We start from the raw sequence: 12,563 nt of genomic DNA, 5'->3' as shown, positions 1-12,563 counted from the left end.
GTTAATCGGAATTTATCGTAGCTTTATGATGAAGACGGCCACGTTTCTGTGTGCCCTTCCCTGGCCCTACAGTGGGGAAGGAAACTTGATTTCAAAAGCAGGTCATATGTATGTGGGGGGGAGGGATACATTCAGGGACTATACTACCTCCTGACTTAATAGCTGAGTGGAAAACTTCACAACCACGGAGGTGCTATCAGAAGTGAAACTCTGACCTCACCTTAGGAAGCGTACCCGGCAGACTTCTGCCATGAAATCTGGGACATTCATTTATAATTTTTCCACACTCCACAAGATATTGGTGCATGTCTAAATTAGTGATTTTTAACCATGAAAACCTGTGCTGAATGTTTGATTCTTAGTGGTCCAATAAAGGTATCACTTCTCCTACATTCATAATTTTCTTCAGAGAGATATTAGGTTATACTAACAGGAAGTTTTGTTAATTTTCAAAATGAAATTCTTTATATGCAACCAGATCAATATGCCACCTACCCACCTAGATTAACTATTCTGCCTGCTTGCCCACTCTCGTTGATTCACAACGTCTCTCTGTGTTTCTTGCATATGTGTACTTCTTCCCCAAAAAGACAAGCTGTTTTTCTCTTAATAAACACTGATCTTGTGCACAATTTAAACTCAAAGCAGCTTGCCAAGAACAGAAACAGAGCAGATGACATATGCCTCGAGATGGGACTGTAAAGCAATGTGGGATATGAGACAGTGATGTATGGCTTTTCTAGAATTCATTAGATGTTGGCACTAGAATCAATGCATCCATGACAGTTGGGTGACATACCTCAAATGGCCGAAATCCTATTCCATAAATTATATATGGGTAAGGGTGATAATGTCATTGGAAGGGGAAGATTTTTTAAAATATTAATTAAATAGTTCCTACTTCTGTCCAGGGACGTGGTGGCGCTGCGGGCTAAACCGCAGAAGCCTGTGCTGCAGGGTCAGAAGACCGGCAGTCGTAAGATCGAATCCACGCGATGGGGTGAGTGCCCGTCGCTTGTCCCAGCTCCCGCCAACCTAGCGGTTCGAAAGCATGCAAATGCAAGTAGATAAATAGGGACCACTTTGGTGGGAAGGTAACAGCGTTCGGTGTCTAAGTTGCACTGGCCATGTGACCACGGAAGATTGTCTTTGGACAAAACGCTGGCTCTACGGCTTGGAAACGAGGATGAGCACCGCCCCCCAGAGTCGGACACGAATGGACAAAAATTGTCAAGGGGAACTTTTACCTTTACCTTACTTCTGTCCCACTCACTGCCCCTTTAACGTGTGTGTAATCAGCCTCACTGCTGTGAGATGTGGTAGCCTAGGACAGGAGGAAGGGGCTCCTGCAGCTTGCGCGCAGTCAATTGATTGCAAGGGAGCTGGATGAGCCACAGGACAAAAGAAGGGACTCGCTTGCCAAACATCTCCCCCTGCTGGTGACATCATCCTGATCACATAGGCATACAGTAATTGACAGAACTGGTTTTTTGCCCAGGTTTTTAAAGGGAGTTTGACTGTTAGCCTAAAATGTGTAGACTTTATTTACTACACTTCTATGCCACCTTCCTCCCAGCAATGGGACTCAAGGTATCTCACAAATAATTATAAAATACAAGAATTAAAAACAAAAAAAAACCCCAACTAAATTATTTAATAAGGAAATATTAAAATTATCATATAAAGACAAATTAAGAAATAACAAAGCATTTTAAAACACCCAAAAATGATATTTTGACTGTGCATACAGGGCAATTAGCTATGTAAAAATTAAATATTAAACACTAAAAGCCTATTGGGATAAAAAGGGTTTTAACTGCTGCTGAAAAGAAAGGGGACTTTACTGGAGAGAGCATTCTATAACCAAAGGGCAACCATCAAGAAGTCACATTCTTACATCCCTGACAAGCATACCTGTAAAAGTGACAGGACCAAAAGAAGCACCACCCTGAAGAATGTAAAGACCTGGAAGGGGGGGGGTTATATGGGGAAACACCATCTGTCAGGTAGCCTGGACCCCAGCCAAATAGGGTGAAGTAGGTCATAACCAGCATTTTGAACTTGGAAACAGACTGGTAGCCAGCAAAGCTTTTGTTACAGGAGAGTTATGTGCTCCCTATAATCATTTCCAGTCAATAGTCTGGCTGCAGCATTTTGCACCAGTTAAAGTTTCCAATCTGTGTTCAAAGGTACCCTTCAAGCAGAGCCCATTGTAGCAGTAAACCAATTGGGATGCAACTAAGGAATTTGTCACTGTAGCTGAATTGGACATTTCAGGGAACAGGTAAAGCTAATGCAAATGCACTCCAGTTCAGCACCAAAAGTTTTCAGTTTGTTCTCCCTCGTTGGAGTTCAATCTGTCCTCAAAAATCCACTCCAGAATTTTGGTAGGAGCAGGAGAAGATGGGATTCCTTCAACTTCTAAGCTTAGAGGCAGCCCAAACAGAGACTGGATTCTAAATAATTTAGCTTATTAAGAGTATCCCCAAGAGAGGGCTATTCAGGAACACGCACATACAACTCCAATTCAGAAATTTGGGAAAGGTACACATAGATGGTTGCAAGAAGCAAAACAGGAGATACAGAGCTCTCCTTCCAATAGCATCTCCAGTTGATGACCAGTAGGATGGACAGCACAGGATTTCTGTTAAGGCCATTTATGGAACAGCTTGCATCTTTTTAGTGAGATGCAACTTTTGGTATGGATTCTCTTCTTGCTCTGGCACTGGAGCACTAAATACTAATCAATTACACAGTGCGCAGCAGCAACATCATTTCTTATGCAATGTTCCAAAGGAGATGACATGGAAAACTTTCTCTTTGGAAACAATGACAGCTGATCTTGTTGTGGGCAATCCACCAAAACAAGTGGAGCAAGTTTCTGTCACTCAACATAGCAGCAAAGAGCCAGCTTAGCAATCTGGTTGATTCTGTTGCTTTATGTGACAAAGACCAGGAAATGCCACCTGACTGAGACAAAAGGGGAGGCAAGACTCAAATCTTCACTTTGCATTGCAAAGCCAAAACAGAAGTGCCTCTGCCACAGGGAACTTCCTGGATTTTGGCCTGGTTCTCTGTTAATTAAATACATAAGCCAAACCTCTTGAGCCAAAACACAAGGGCAGGAGGAGAAGAATCATATTGTACCTACCCTGTTTCCCAGAAAATAAGACCTAACCGGAAAATAAGCCCTAGCGTGATTTTTGAGGATGCTTGTAATATAAGCCCTACCCCCAAAATAAGCCCCAGTTAAGTGAAGCCCCACCCTCCACCATCGTGCAGCAACCAGAAGAAGATGACATGACTGTATTTGAATAAATGTAGATTGCTGTACTAAGATCATGGCCACTGGTCCCATCACCTCCTGGCAAATAGAACGGAAAGATATGGAGGCAGTGACAGATTTTACTTTCTTGGGCTCCATGATCACCGCAGATAGTGACAGCAGCCACAAAAATTAAAAAATGCCTGCTTCTTGGGAGTAAAGCAATGACAAATCTACAGCATCTTAAAAAGCAGAGACATCACCTTGTCAACAAAGATCTGTATAGTCAAAGCTATGGTTTTTTCCAGTATTGATGTATGGAAGTGACAGCTGGACCATAAAGAAGGCTGACCACCGAAGAATTGATGCCTTTGAACTGTGATGCTGCAGTCCCCTGGACTGCAAAAGAAAACAAACCTAGCCATTTTGAAGGAATCAACCCTGAGTGTTCACTGGAAGGACAGAGCCTGAAGCCGAGGCTCCAATACTTTGGCCATCTCATGAGAAGAGAAGACTCCTTGGAAAAGACCCTGATGTTGGGAAAGTTGAGGGCAAGAGGAGAAGGGGACGACAGAGGACGAGATGGTTGGACAGTGTCATTGAAGCTACCAACATGAATTTGACCCAAATCTGGGAAGCAGTGGAAGACAGGAGGGCCTGGCGTGCTCTGGTCCATGGGGTCACGAAGAGTCGGACACGATTTAATGACTAAACAACAACAAAAAGATTGCTGTGCATGAAAAAAATAAAACATCCCCTGAAAATAAGTCCTAATGCATTTTTGGAGCAAAAACTAGTATAAGACCCTGTCTTATTTTCGGGGAAACACGGTACTGAGTAAGTCATCTTTACTGTCTATCAGTCCGCTGAAAGAGCAATGGTTTGCTCCAGTGGCTTTGTTACCTGAGAGGAGAAAGAGGAATGGTAACATTAACACTATTTTCTTTTGTTAATGCATCATGTGTTGCAAGTCTGCTGAAAGCCCAGCAGATGCACCCATCATTATGGATAGGTGGTTGCTTGTGGTTTACTTATGCCAGGAAACCTGGGTTGGGAATACTGCCTCATTTAGGCTCTCCAGGAAGAAAGGACCACAAAGCCCATTCAAAGGCCTCCACTGAACTCATCAGCAGAAAGGCTGGTTTCTCAAGTCTGCAGCTATGACACTATTAAGGAATGTCAGACTGCTCCCTGAAGGAGAGCAAGAAACAGTAGCAATTTTGACATGCTTGTTGTTATTGCTATTAGCTAATTGGGCATCGCTTGTGTAAGGTAGGGAATACAAAAGCTTTTGTCTATTATTCTTGTGTGACAGCCTTGTCATGAAGGGTGTGTTACTTGAAAGACAGAAACTACAGCCAGTTTGTACACAGTGCTCTGGGTTCACAAGTAAAGCCACTAAATGGACTACCTCTTTGCGAGAGAAAAGTTGTTTCTGAAAATTATATGATTGCTGTTTTACTTTTTTTTTTTTTTTTTTTTTGACAGACCACACAATTGCCAGAGAAATTTGATGACAGGGCAGAGAAGATTTCAGTGCATTCTTAGTTAACAGGGTCTGGTATTTTTAATATAAATTTATGAACCACCCTTCATCCACAAGGGCAGCAAGATGGTGTATACAACATTATAAAAGATCATACAATTGTATAATAAAAGGTGTTAAAGCAACTTAAAAAGCAAGCAAGCAAGTAAGCAAACAAATATATCAAAATAATTACAATTTAAAATTCCTATGCAGAAAGGAAATTTTTGATTTGCTATTAGAAGAAAGCAAGATCAATACCAACCAACTTACCCTCTAAATTTCAGCCCCGTTCGGTGGGGCTCCACCTCTCTTTTGTGCAGCTTTGCCCCTGCATGTGTGTGCGACTCGGCCCCCTGGGTTCCGTAGCGACCGGAACCTTAAGCGATCGCTGCGCAAAGAGGGAAAAGAGCTGCGCAGACGGAAGCGGAGTCGTGCACGTGCACCCTGCTTAGTGGGAACCTTGGCACAGTCATGTCCGCCATAGTCTAAATGCTATCACAAAGAAGGCATCTTGCAGGTTTACTACTGGCATCCATCAGCCTTATTATAATGGGCAAAGATTCTAAAGTAATGAGCCGGAAGTAGGGATGCTTGAACAATGCAATCTTTGTGAATTCTGTGAATTCATGACTCCTGGACCCATGTGTGGGTTGGAACTCCAGTACTTCCTCAATGGTCTGTCACAGTCTTTCATATTAAAGGTATATATACACATATACAGGATTTCAAATGCATACCTTGAGAGAAATTCCTTTTTAATGTGATCAAAAATATATGTAACTGTGTTTAAATCTAATGTTTTGCCGTTCTGTGCATATTTAAGAACAAAAGATTAATATGAAAACAGACTCTTAGGATGTGGAGGGGAATATATACAAAGATGATGCAGAGTGGAAAGGATAAATCTTTTTGCCTATGATTTAAAACATACCAAGAGAATGGGCTATATATCAAGAGTAGGTTACATAATTGCTAATAGTGGGTGCTGGGGGAGGGAGAATTAAAGGATGAGCACCTTCTAGATCAAAAGGTGAGATTTTTTAAAAACAATCATGGTGACAAAGCTGAACTTCTTTAGACAAGCCATCTTCTGCTTGTTCCTGCTAAGGTTTCACCCTTTGTCTTTATGGTTCCAAGATTGCTGATAACAAATTGCCTGCAAGATAGCCTTGGTAGCACAATGTCAAAATTAAAAACATGAAATAAGCATCTGGAATAAAGTAGAACACAAATTCTTAAAGTTTATGACTCTTGTATAACATACTTTTTGTGATTTCTCCCTTTTCTACATTTGCCCTAAAATCTGCAAGGCAAGTATCACATAAGCACTTAATGCCAAAGCAAAAACAAACAAATACAAAACCTTTGATGCTGTAACATAAGAGCAAATGCTCTGAAGCACTGAAAAGACAAATACAAAGGTTCTCTCTCTCTCTCTTTCTCTCTCTCTCTCTCTCTTTTCATTTTGGTAATGTATCTCATGGATTTTCTGGTCACATCTGTTTAGGTCACCAACATAGATTTTTCACCCATGTCAACCCAATGGAGCTGATACAGCTGCCACAAAAGCAAAAGGCAGCTCCGCCGGCTAGGATTCCTTGTCAACGGTTGCCTACTCAATTCTAATTCCAAGCTAACCGGAGGCAGTTCTCAACATGATCAAGACAGCAAATGGAACCTCAGCTGGTAGAAATTCAAGATGCTGCTCTCAAGCTGGTCTGTCAAAAGAGTAATGCTGCCTCTGTATGTCTGAAGAGAGGCCAGGCAAATGACTTGTCAAGTACAGTAAATGAATAAGCTGACTTACTTTCAGCCACGATTCTGAGAACATAGGAACTGCATAATGAGCTCATTACTGAAAACAACTGAAACCTTTTATTAGATTTTAGAATGGGACAAGATGCTACGAAAACATTAGGCACAAAAAATATTTTTATTGCCTATTTTTATTATTTCTCCCCTGAAAAAAATTGTATTACGGTGCTTCAGAATTTCTGCAAATAAGCAGCAGAATGGAAACATTTCCAAAATCACCACCATCGTACTCCAACCCTGACAAAGATGTGAGAAAGGACAATCAAATTACATTTTTGCGCCATGGGAATTAATTAATTGAACTTGGTAGGGTTGTGAATTATCTACGTACAATATAAATACACGACTGAGGATAATGCTTTAGTGGATTCTAGGGACTACAATTGATCATCACTTTCTTTCCTTTTGGGCATAGGTGTATTATTTTTAAAAGTAAAATCTAATTTATAAAAAAATTAAAAGAAGAGCTAGTTGAGATTTTTCACATAAAAAGAGAGGAGGATGACACTTTGTTGCTTGCATGGGAGATTTGCTCAAAATACTTTAGCCACAGCTGCTTGAACCTTATGTGAACCTTAAGTACTCTTTGTATCTACCATACACTGCCAATCCATGTCTTGCCTAGGCATCTCCACTGAGAATTAGCCACAGCTGCTTTCACAAATCCCTCTGGGCAATATATGCCAGCATAAAGCAAGCTTTCTCCTTCCCAGGCAAAGGTGGACTAGCTGTTCAGAAAATCTTCTCCAAATCACTTTAAGCAAGGCAATGCATTATTTCCTTCCGCATCTTGACATGTGTTAGTGCAACTATGATGTGGTCACAACCATGGAGCCTCTCCCATGGTCTGTGCTCCAATCACTTCATTCAACAGCCCAAGGGGATTCCTTAGAAAGCTATGATTTGGGTTTGTTGAGTACTGATACTCTTGTTTTGCAAAATATTACATAGATTAATTGCCTAAGGACTGCCCAAGGCTGGAGAAAGCACAAAATATTTCGCTATTTGAAAAGGGGGATTCATGGCATGCTAATCAATGTTGTTGAGTGTTCAGAATTTGTTTAGCTGAGAACATGACTCAAACGTTGCAGGCAATTTGGAGATTCTTAGAATATGGACTCCAGAAAGTAACAACCTTTGCAAGGAAAGTAAAGGATGATGCAATATTAGAAGGGGAAGGAGATACGACTTTTTTTTGGTCATATCTGCTTTTTTAGAAAAAAGCATGATGGCTGGGTAACTGAGTGGAAGATTTTGAGTGGATGAGAGCCGTGTCGCCACTTTGAGTGGAAGAATTACTAGTCATTTCTACCATCCAGTACCGGCTCTTCCATGGAAGCTGTTCACTACCTATGCTTGTAATGATGCCATTAGCAATGTCAGTCTTCTTGTCTGGATGTTGCAACTCAGTCACATAATTAAACTCAGCCAGTGTCATCAGTGCCTTTGTGACTTTTGAATTAGACAGCTGTAAGTGGCAGTGACCTTGAAGGCATTCCTAGAAACTTTAATTAGTTCTAGCTATTGCTACCTGGCTTCTAAATAGATATATAATTGAGAACATTATACCCATTCCTCAAGTATGTTGGTAAGCAATATATTTCCAGGGCCAATTCAATGTCCTCCTTTGGACCACAAAAGTCCTAAATAGGCTAAGTTACAGCACCCCAAGGACATCCATCTTCTTCCCTTTGAGGTCTCCACCTAAAGCTCTGTGATCTGCTGGGAGGTGTCTCTAGTCATCATTCCACCTTTTAATGATGCAAAATTGGCTTCTATTAGGATTAAGGTCTTCTTAGTAATTGCCCCACCAGTGTGAAATATTCTGCCAAAGATATGTGTTCAACTCCATCCTTGATTGCATTTGGAAACTACTAAAATGTAACTGCTGCATTCCTTCTAACCACTGAGTGGCTGACATATTGCTGCTTGGCTAATTCCCAGTATCACTTGATTTGACTTTTGTCTCAATTGTTTTTTATTATGCTTTTTTACTAAACAGCTTTGTAAATTACTTTTAAAAAGTAGAACATAAATGCCGTAGCAAAGTGTAAAATGTTGCTTTGAGCTGATGTGCAACTGAGCTGCAGTACAGAGCTTACATGGGTAGCTGCCTGTTTTGGCCTGGAACTCACCTTGGGCACATCTTGTGTATTTGTGGACATAGCTTATGAACTTCTTTCTATACTGAAGAATGATCTTATAAAAAGATCGTATTGATGGTTATCTGCCAAGTAATTAACATTATAAGACACCTCAGGTTAGTCTATTGCCCAAAGATGACATAGTTGTTGTTTTTTTTTTTTTTGTAACTTCAGGTTCAATTACTCCTGCTTAATAACTGTCCTTCCACATGGGAAAAAGTTGCAGGCAGAGTGAAATAATGAGAAAGTCATGCATCACGGGATGCAAGCTGCCGATCAGAAAGGTAGAAAACTCACAGTGACTGATGTATCCAGAAGGAAATACCCCTTCCTAGATCATCAGTCTTGTAGATGCATCTGTCAAAATCACAACTGCCACCACCCCCTCATACTAACCAAGACTTTTCCAACCTCTCCACTTTATCTCCACCTTCCACTGGATACTTAATTACAAGCATCTGGTGTATTGAATGCCAGGATGGGATCTATTCATCAAGTACCTCCTGCTGCCAGGCCAGGTTATGAGGAAGGAAGCAGAAGATCTATGGATTTAATTAAAACTCAACACTATCCATCCCTGCTTATAAGACAGGTATTCATAACTCAGCTTCAGGAACACCTGCTGATGGGTCTTTACCAGGGATGCCCTCTTCGTTTCTGCCCTCATCGTTTTGAGATGCCCTCTTTGTTTTCGCTCTGAGATCAATATGCAAGTTAAAAGGGCAGTAGATGACCCTTGGAAAAAAGAACATGGCAGGTGCTTCTTACACAGTGCCAATGATATTGCTGCTTGCATATGCCCAGTGAAATCCACATACAAATACCCTTTGGCTTTTTGGGGTCATGACTACATGCTGTTTGGGGCTGGATTCCATTGTTAGTGCTGACAAGAATGGACCCACTGAAATTAATGAAACCTATTAAATGAATGCTAATGTTTTAACTCCCTCTTTTGGTGCAAAGGTTGTCACTTCATGCCCTCCCTGTTTGATTCATTTGAGATTATTTAACAGAATATATCCCCTACTCTACAGGCATGAAGCAATGGCCCAACAGTTATGCCCCACAATAAAACAAACACTGCAGGTAATCAGTCAATGGCCACATTAAGGATACACATGAAATGTAACTACATTAAACAATCGATTGTTTTCAAAGGGGGTTAGACAAATTTATGGATGATAAGTCTATGACTGGCCATTAGCTCTGAAGAGAACTTGGAAATAATTTGTTAAAAGTTAATTTGTTGCACCCACTTTTCAACAGTGATTCCAAAATTCATTAATTTAATCATTAAAGTCCAGTAGTGTTACTTTTAGGCAGCAATTAATGGACAGTATCCTGTTGTGTAGGTCCACTAGTGCAGTGGGAATAAGGTAATTATCAGTGGCAGAGTGCTGTTGATGAAACAGTTCATTTTCCAATTTAGGAGTGCCCACAAGTTCCACACAGTGAGACAAAGTCACACAGACATCCTGAAATTAAAAAACAAAGTCATTCCCATTATGTAGGTGGAGCTATACAACAGGATACCAACCAATGTTTCTAAACAGGTTAATTCATCACTAGTCACCTTTAATAATTTTAAATGATAATTTTAATTTAATGATCAATGGTTAATTAGCAGCTAAAGGATGTAAATTTATGTTAACCTTAGAAAAATAATGTAACGTTTAGTGTACTGACATCCACACAAGTACTTCTAAGCCCTTGATGGCTGCGTAATACTTTCAGTATCAACAGCAACATGGCTTTCACTATCAGCTGCAAAAGGAACTTTGGTGCGAATGTACTACTGCAGGTATGTCGTGATTGTGGGCTTCCCAGAGGCATCCAGTTGGCCACTATGTATTCCGGATGTTGGAATTTGGTCTGATTAAGCATAGAATCTTACACAGTGGTGCCTCGCTTGACGACGATAATCCGTTCTGTTGAAATCGCTGTTAAGCAAAATCGTCATCAAACGAATTTTTAAAACCCATTGAAATGCACTGAAAACCGTCCAATGCATTCCAATGGGCTAAATACCTGCTCGTTTTGTGAAGATTCTCCATAGGGCGGCCATTTCCCGGTGCCTGTAAAGTGAGGAATCCCTCCTAAAGCACAGCGGGGAGCCATTTTGCACAGCGGGTGGCCATTTTAGAGCCGCTGATCAGCTGTTTTAAAATCGTCTAGCGAAAAATCAGTTCCCGAAGCAGGGAACCAATCATCGTGAAGTGAATTTTTCCTATTAGAACATCGTTTTGCGATCGCAAAAGCAATCGCAAAAACCTCATCGTCAAGCGGTTTCGTCATTTTATGAGGTAATCATTAAGCGAGGCACCACTGTAATTTAAAGATGATTTCTAGTCCTATAAATTCTTATGGGGTAGAGAGGGAGTGTAAAAGCATATTACACTGCAGTCTCATGGATGTTTAATAATAATAATTGTGTGTCATCAAGACAATTCTGATGTATGGCAGTCCTTCTGTCCTTCTTGGTGTTTCCTGGGTACAGAAAACTCAGAGTAGTTTATCATTCTCTTCTTTTGGGGTGCTCTGGGATTGTGCAGCTTGCCCTAGACCACACAGGTTGGTTCTTCTGAGATACACAATGGGGAATTGAATTTCCAACATCTGTCTCTGAAGCCAGATACCGAACTCACTGAGCCATGCATGCTTACTCAGAAGTATGTAATTTTTTCTGGGTTTGGTAGAGCCTTCTCCAAAGTATACATGTAGGGCATTTGTAGTCTTAGTCATTCTGGTTATGGAAATGAAACATCCAGCAAATTCAGAACCAAACTCAGTTCAGGGAAAACAGGAGTTAATCCTTAATACAAAGCATTAACAGCTGGCTCTTAGCCTTTCCGGGTGATGATGCTTCAGCATGCCGCAAAGGTCTGGAGCAGCTGGCTGTGTCCTTCAGAGGGGCTTGCAGCTATAGAATTCAACTGTGGCACACTCAGCTACAGTATACCCAAGAAGAGCAACTGTCAGGTTGACTCCTGTTCTCTTGCCTGAAGAGTGTCAAGCAAACAAGGCTGTAGGGAGACCAGCTGAAAGAGCTACAACCCAGTTGGTGAGGTCATCAGAGACAGAGACACCAGGGGGTTAGTCAGGCAGTCAGCAATGGGCCACTTGAGGGAAGAAGGGCAGGAAGAGTTTGTTTGATTTAATTAACTCATCTAAAGGATTTCTACACCATCTTTCCGTCAGGATAGTTTTCAAGGTGACCTACATATTTCATAAAGAACGACATTCCAAAACAAATTATTCCACATGTTAATGTTTTTAAATAAATAACAAGAAACATTAAACAATACAAAGCCAATGAGTTTGTAATGATGATGGTGGCAAAAACATCAAGAATAAAGTAATCAAACTAGCAGCACTAAGAAGCAGCAAGTAATAAAGCCAATCAAATTAAAGGACAGTACAAAGTATATGAGTAAGCATGTATGCATTTCAACTTACATAAAATGTAATAATCATTCAAAACACTCATCCAATAAAACTATTAACTGCCAAAAGCTCAGGCTACCAGGAAAGACTTTACTTGGCTCTTAAAAAATGGAAAAACCAATTTAATTAGAGAAGTGTGCTTTAATCAGGGTACAACCACAACTAGTGAGTATCCTTCATAGCTATTTTGAAGCTTAATGGAAGCTGTGTTAGCTCATCCCTTGCTTCTGAGTTAAGGGCTGTATGTATGTATGTGCCTCTTTAGCAGCTCTCCTATCCCACAGGTAGTGACATAAATTTCTTAAAACACATTATGTTAATCAGCTAAACAACTCACAGCAGTTTTTCTTGCTGTGGGGGAAAAAAG

The 12,563-nt window shown here is 40.7% G+C and overlaps 1 protein-coding gene across 1 annotated transcript in view; it reads right to left on the bottom strand.

Moving 5' to 3' along the window:
- The window catches only part of B4GALNT4 (beta-1,4-N-acetyl-galactosaminyltransferase 4), a 251,205-nt gene that overhangs the window by 33,421 nt on the left and 205,221 nt on the right, over positions 1-12,563 (bottom strand). The window lies entirely within an intron of this gene.

The sequence above is a fragment of the Pogona vitticeps genome, chromosome 1 (genome assembly GCF_051106095.1).
Source record: "Pogona vitticeps strain Pit_001003342236 chromosome 1, PviZW2.1, whole genome shotgun sequence".
Lineage (NCBI taxonomy): Eukaryota > Metazoa > Chordata > Lepidosauria > Squamata > Agamidae > Pogona > Pogona vitticeps.
Note: the sequence above shows the minus strand (reverse complement) of the source record. Positions and strands in the feature narration are given on the sequence as shown.